Raw genomic sequence first — 6,000 nt, 5'->3', positions numbered from 1 at the left:
GCTGTAAGTATGCATTTCACTGTAATGTCTGCACCTGTTGTATTCGGCGCATGTGACCAATAAAATTTGATTTGATTTGATTTGATGTGTAGGTCCTGCCGAGTGGCACAGCGGTCTAAGGCACTGCAGTTCAGTGCTAGAATCGTCACTACAGACCCGGGTTCGATCCCCGGCTGTGTCGCAGCCGACCGGGAGACTCATGAGGTGGCGCACAATTGGCCCGGCTAGGGGAGGGTTTGGCCGGCCAGGATTTCCATGTCCCATCGCGCTCTAGCGACTCCTTGTGGTGGGCCGGGTGCCTGCAAGCTGACTTCGGATAAGAGCGTCTGCTAAATGACTAAAAACATAATATCTGATATGCAGTGTTCACAGTGAATGTGGGATTGGATTGAATACCTGGCCCCCATTAAAAAGACAAACCAGACTGAAATCAACAGAAAATGCTAATATTGATTACACTCTTCAAATAAACAAGGAAAATAAGATAATTGCAATGCATAGGAAAAAATAATTATGTGGAACAAATTATCAATATATCTTACAATAGAATGTACCGTAGACTAAGTTGTAAGACGTCAACTGTAGAGTGCCTACCCCATAGACTGGAATACTCTCTGTCTCTCTCTCTCTCTCTCTCTCTCTCATCCTAACAGGTGTGTGTGTTACTGATGATGCCCAGTAGGGGGCGGAGTCTACTCCATCTTTACAGAGATCTTCAGGTGGTGAACTTTCGAGACATGACCTATGGCTGGAAAGACTCTCTCAGTAAAGGTGTGTGTGAATGCCTGCAGATGTGTGTTATTATCAGGGTCAGAGAATGACAGCTGTCCTCTGTCCCAGTCCAGCTGCACCCTGATCCTCTGGGGTTTCGGTCTCACTGTGATGGGAATACCTGGCCCTGATGGGGGGCTTGCTCCGTATTGACCTCCACTATAATACACAATCCACCTTTCAGGCTTCATGTTTCCCGTCCTCTGACCAGCCTGGTATGATGACACCCATGAACCAGACTGTACTGTCGCCAACCTCAACGTCCCCGCTGTCTGTCCCCGAGTTAAACCCTCAGAGCCCAGGACCCATGGATCTGAAAATAAAATAAAAACATATTTCTTCCTTATAAAATCCTGTTGGTACGCATGTGTTGTCTTGAATCCTGACAATCAATCAATCAATCAAATTGATTTATAAAGCCCTTTTTACATTAGCAAAGGTCACAAAGTGCTATACAGAAACCCGGCCTAAAACCCCCAAACAGAAAGCAATGCAGATGTAGAAGCACGAAACAGACAGACGTTTATCAGAAGAGCTTGAGTTTGTCACTGTGGAAACCAATATTTTGACCATTTTCTTCTGCACACTGAACATTTCTGAGATGACCTGTTGTTCCCAGCCTAGGTCTAGACATACTTCACAGAAGCTGTGGCCACTCGACATGAGTACGGGATCCTTGAAAATGTCATGGCACACAGAACAGTAGAGATCCTCCTCTTGGAAAAGACCAAACAGAAGCCATTTTGTAATTTAAATCACTGTCACTTCTCTCCAACAGCCTCTGAAGGAAGTAGACATCGTCTTTGATGCATCTGGTGGACATGAGGAGTTGTCTGATTTTAACCTGGCGTTGTATTTATCTATTTATTGACAATCAATTCTGTTTTTGGACTAAAACTGTTTCTGACTTCAAGACACCTTTTTATGTGCACGAGGTAACGGCCAACTTCGTCACAGTGTGTGTGCGTGCACTTCCATAGAGAACGCCTCTAATAATCTGTCACGTGTTGCGGCCGCTTGAACGCATGCTCATCTCTGACACTAGATGGCAGGATTGAGACAAAATGACTGACCAGTTTTATGAAGTGTAGCGTTGGCTGTGTAGTTACTGTTAACACGTTTAGGCTATACACACTTAGTTTGAACATAATAGCGTTTTTGACAAAGAATGGCACATTAATTAACAGTCATGTAACAGGCTATACTATTTGTGTGGGTCACTATAATATAATAGTAATAATATGCCATTTAGCAGACGCTTTTATCCAAAGCGACTTACAGTCATGCGTGCATACATTTTTGTGTATGGGTGGTCCCGGGGATCGAACCTACTACCCTGGCGTTACAAGCGCCGTGCTCTACTAAAACACCGAACAAAAATACAAACGCAACATGTAAATAAAATATGCCACAAATTGTCCATATGTACAAAAAGCTTATTTCTCTCAAATGTTGTGCACAAATTTGTTTACATCCCTGTTAGTGAGCATTTCTCCTTTGCGAAGATAATCCATCCACCTGACAGGTGTGGCATATCAAGAAGCTGATTAAACAGCATGATCTTTACACAGGTGCACCTTGTGCTGGGGACAATAAAGGCCACTCTAAAATGTGCAGTTTTGCCACACAACACAATGCCACAGATGTCTCAAGTTTTGAGGGAGAGTGTAATTGGCATGCTGACTGCAGGAATGTCCACCAGAGCTGTTGCCAGATAATTGAATGGAGGCCAACATCGTTTTAGAGAATTTGGCAGTACGTCCAACCGGCCTCACAACCGCAGACCACGTGTAACCACGCCAGCCCAGGACCTCCACATCCGGCTTCTTCACCCGCAGTATCGTCTGAGACCAGCCACTCGAACAGCTGACAAAACTGTGGGTTTGCACAACCAAAGAATTTCTGCACAAACCATTTCAGGGAAGCTCATATGCGTGTTCGTCGTCCTCACCAGAGTCTTGACCTGACTGCAGTTCTGCGTCGTAAACGACTTAAATGGGCAAATGCTCACCTTCGATGGCAACTGGCAGGCTGGAGAAGTGTGCTCTTCATGGATTAATCCCGGTTTCAACTGTACCGGGCAGGTGGCAGACAGCGTGTATGGCGTCGTGTGGGCGAGCGGTTTGCTGATGTCAACATTGTGAACAGAGTGCCCCATGGTGGCGGTGGGGTTATGGTATGGGTAGGCATAAGCTACGGACAACGAACACAATTGCATTTTATCGATGGCAATTTAAAATGAACAAAGATACCGTGACGAGATCCTGAGGCCCATTGTCATGCCATTCATCCGCCGCCATCACCTCATGTTTCAGCATGATAATGCACGGCTGCATGGCACAAGGATCTGTACACAATTCCTGGAAGCTGAAAATGTCCCATCGACGGGGCTGTAGTGGAACAGGTTGAGAGTTTCAAGTTCCTTGGTGTCCACATCACCAACAAACTATCATGGTCCAAACACAACAAGACAGTCGTGAAGAGGGCACGACAAAGCCTATTCCCCCTCAGGAGACTGAAAAGATTTGGCATGGGTCCTCAGGTCCTCAAAAAGTTATACAGCTGTACCATCGAGAGCATCCTGACTGGTTGCATCACCGCCTGGTATGGCAACTGCTCGGCCTCCGACCGCAAGGCACTACAGAGGGTAGTGCGTACGGCCCAGTACATCACTGGGGCCAAGCTTCCTGCCATCCAGGACCTCTATACCAGGTGGTGTCAGAGGAAGGCCCAAGAAATTGCCAAAGACTCCAGCCACCCTAGTCATAGACTGTTCTCTCTGCTATCGCACGGCAAGCGGTACCGGAGCGCCAAGTCTAGGTCCAAAAGGCTCCTTAACAGCTTATATCCCCAATGCCATAAGACTGTTGAACAGTTAATCAAATGGCTACCCAGATAATTTGCATTGTTCCCCCCCCCCACCCCCCCCACCTCCTCTTTTACGCTGCTGCTACCATCTGTTTATTATCTATGCATAGTCACTTTAACTCTACCTACATGTACATATTACCTTGACTAACCTGTGCCCCCTGCACATTGACTCTGTACCGGTACCCCTTGTATTGCTTCGCTACTGGTATTTTACTGCTGCTCTTTAATTATTTTTTTATTTTTTACTTATCAATTTTTTACTTAACACTTATTTTTCTTAAAACTGCATTGTTGGTTAAGGGCTTGTAAGTATTTCACTGTAAGGTCTACACCTGTCTTATTCGGCATTTGATTTGATTCTTCCATGGCCAGCATTGTGATGATGGGATGGATGGAGTCAGGCGCAGGAGTGTGAAGAAGGAATATGCTTTATTCAGCCCAATAAGGGCCGGTTTTCTGATCCACGCTCCTACCTTTTTTTTAAAGGTATCTGTGACCAACAGATGCATATCTGTATTCCCAGTCATGTGAAATCCATAGATTAGGGCCTAATGAATGTATTTAAATTGACTGATTTTCTTATATGAACTGTAACTCAGTACAATCTTTGAAATTGTTGCATGTTGTGTTTATATTTTTGTTCAGTGTGAATGCGTTATTACAGTGTTACTAAACACACTTATGTTAAAACTTACTAAACCATCATTATCCTACATTTACATTTACATTTATATCATTTAGCAGACGCTCTCATCCAGAGCGACTTACAAATTGGGCGACTTACATTACTGCATTCTACATCAAACTTTATCTACAAATGCATTTATCGCAACACGTGAACGTGTCGTGGTTCACGGACACGGTGTAAAATAAAAACGTAATTGTAGACAGTAGAGGCATGGAGCATAGATGACAGATTGTAGAAGCTGTGAGGGCAGCCAGACTAGACAGTAGAGGCATGGAGCATAGATGACAGATTGTAGAAGCTGTGAGGGCAGCCAGAGTAGACAGTAGAGGCATGGAGCATAGATGACAGATTGTAGAAGCTGTGAGGGCAGCCAGAGTAGATAGTAGAGGCATGGAGCATAGATGACAGATTGTAGAAGCTGTGAGGGCAGCCAGAGTAGACAGTAGAGGAATGGAGCATAGATGACAGATTGTAGAAGCTGTGAGGGCAGCCAGAGTAGACAGTAGAGGCATGGAGCATAGATGACAGATTGTAGAAGCTGTGAGGGTAGCCAGAGTAGACAGTAGAGGCATGGAGCATAGATGACAGATTGTAGAAGCTGTGAGGGAAGCCAGAGTAGACAGTAGAGGCATGGAGCATAGATGACAGATTGTAGAAGCTGTGAGGGCAGCCAGAGTAGACAGTAGAGGCATGGAGCATAGATGACAGATTGTAGAAGCTGTGAGGGCGCATAGATGACAGATTGTAGAAGCTGTGAGGGCAGCCAGTAAAAAGTAGGCTGGTTTTCAGCGTCACGTGACTGGAGGCTACACTAGTAAAGTTGTGAACGCAAGCGTAGCTAAACGACTCAAAATACACCCGACCAAAGCTAGTTGAAAGATGTGATTTTTTTTTCTCCATTCGTTTTGGATTGTATAAATAACTTTTCTTGAGAATGCCACTGAAGTACAAGTCAGGTGAGTTTATGTTTCTGGTAGCGAGAAGAAATGCTTCTGGCTAGCGGTCGACCCGAGCTATCCGGGATGCCATCACGGCAGAGCACAGAGAAGACTCCCTGCTTTATGGGTTAGCTAGATAGCCTACACAAGGTTATTTTTCTTCTTCTAAACTCAAGCTAGCAAGCTACAATTATGAATTGCTATTTTAGATAACATCCTTCAGCTAGTTTTATCATTGACTTTTGATTGCACATTTATTATCTACATTGTTAAATAAATAACGTTACAGCTGTTGCATTATTAAAAGGTAGGCAGCTATTTTTCGGGTGTAACGTTAGTGCTAGAAGTAGAGCGGGTCCCCGTCGATTCTACAGTAGGTGAGGTGGCCTACAATCAATAACAGGACATTTTACAGGTGTAGCTAACATAAAATCAATAACAGGACATTTTACAGGTGTAGCTAACATAAAATCAATAACAGGACATGTTACAGGTGTAGCTAACAGTTGGAAGAACATTGTAACACATGTTGACCAACTACACTGTAACTAGCTAGCTAGCTATTTAACTTCATGTTACTAATACTTGCTAAATTCTCTTCAATATCGCTTCATTTATTTACACACATAACAAACATGAGATATGACAGAAAATAAAAGAAAGTTAAATAACATGGCCAGAAAATAAGCTAGTCAAACAAACAAACGAACGACACAAGAATCTAGTGTTTTA

General features: G+C 44.0%; 1 protein-coding gene across 1 annotated transcript in view; it reads left to right on the top strand.

The window, feature by feature from the left end:
- Nucleotides 1-5,178: 5,178 nt before the first annotated feature.
- LOC311118857 (rho GTPase-activating protein 29-like) overlaps nucleotides 5,179-6,000 on the top strand; it is a 62,231-nt gene continuing 61,409 nt past the window's right edge. Inside the window, exon 1 of the mRNA XM_084193623.1 lies at nucleotides 5,179-5,286. The gene's annotated coding sequence lies outside the window, so the exon portion shown is untranslated. The remainder of the gene's footprint in view (nucleotides 5,287-6,000) is intronic.

Source organism: Coregonus lavaretus (assembly GCF_964263955.1).
Source record: "Coregonus lavaretus genome assembly, contig: HAP1_SCAFFOLD_611, whole genome shotgun sequence".
Classification (NCBI taxonomy): Eukaryota; Metazoa; Chordata; class Actinopteri; order Salmoniformes; family Salmonidae; genus Coregonus; species Coregonus lavaretus.
The sequence above is the reverse complement of the archived record's forward strand: the minus strand, read 5'-3'. Positions and strand labels throughout refer to the sequence as shown.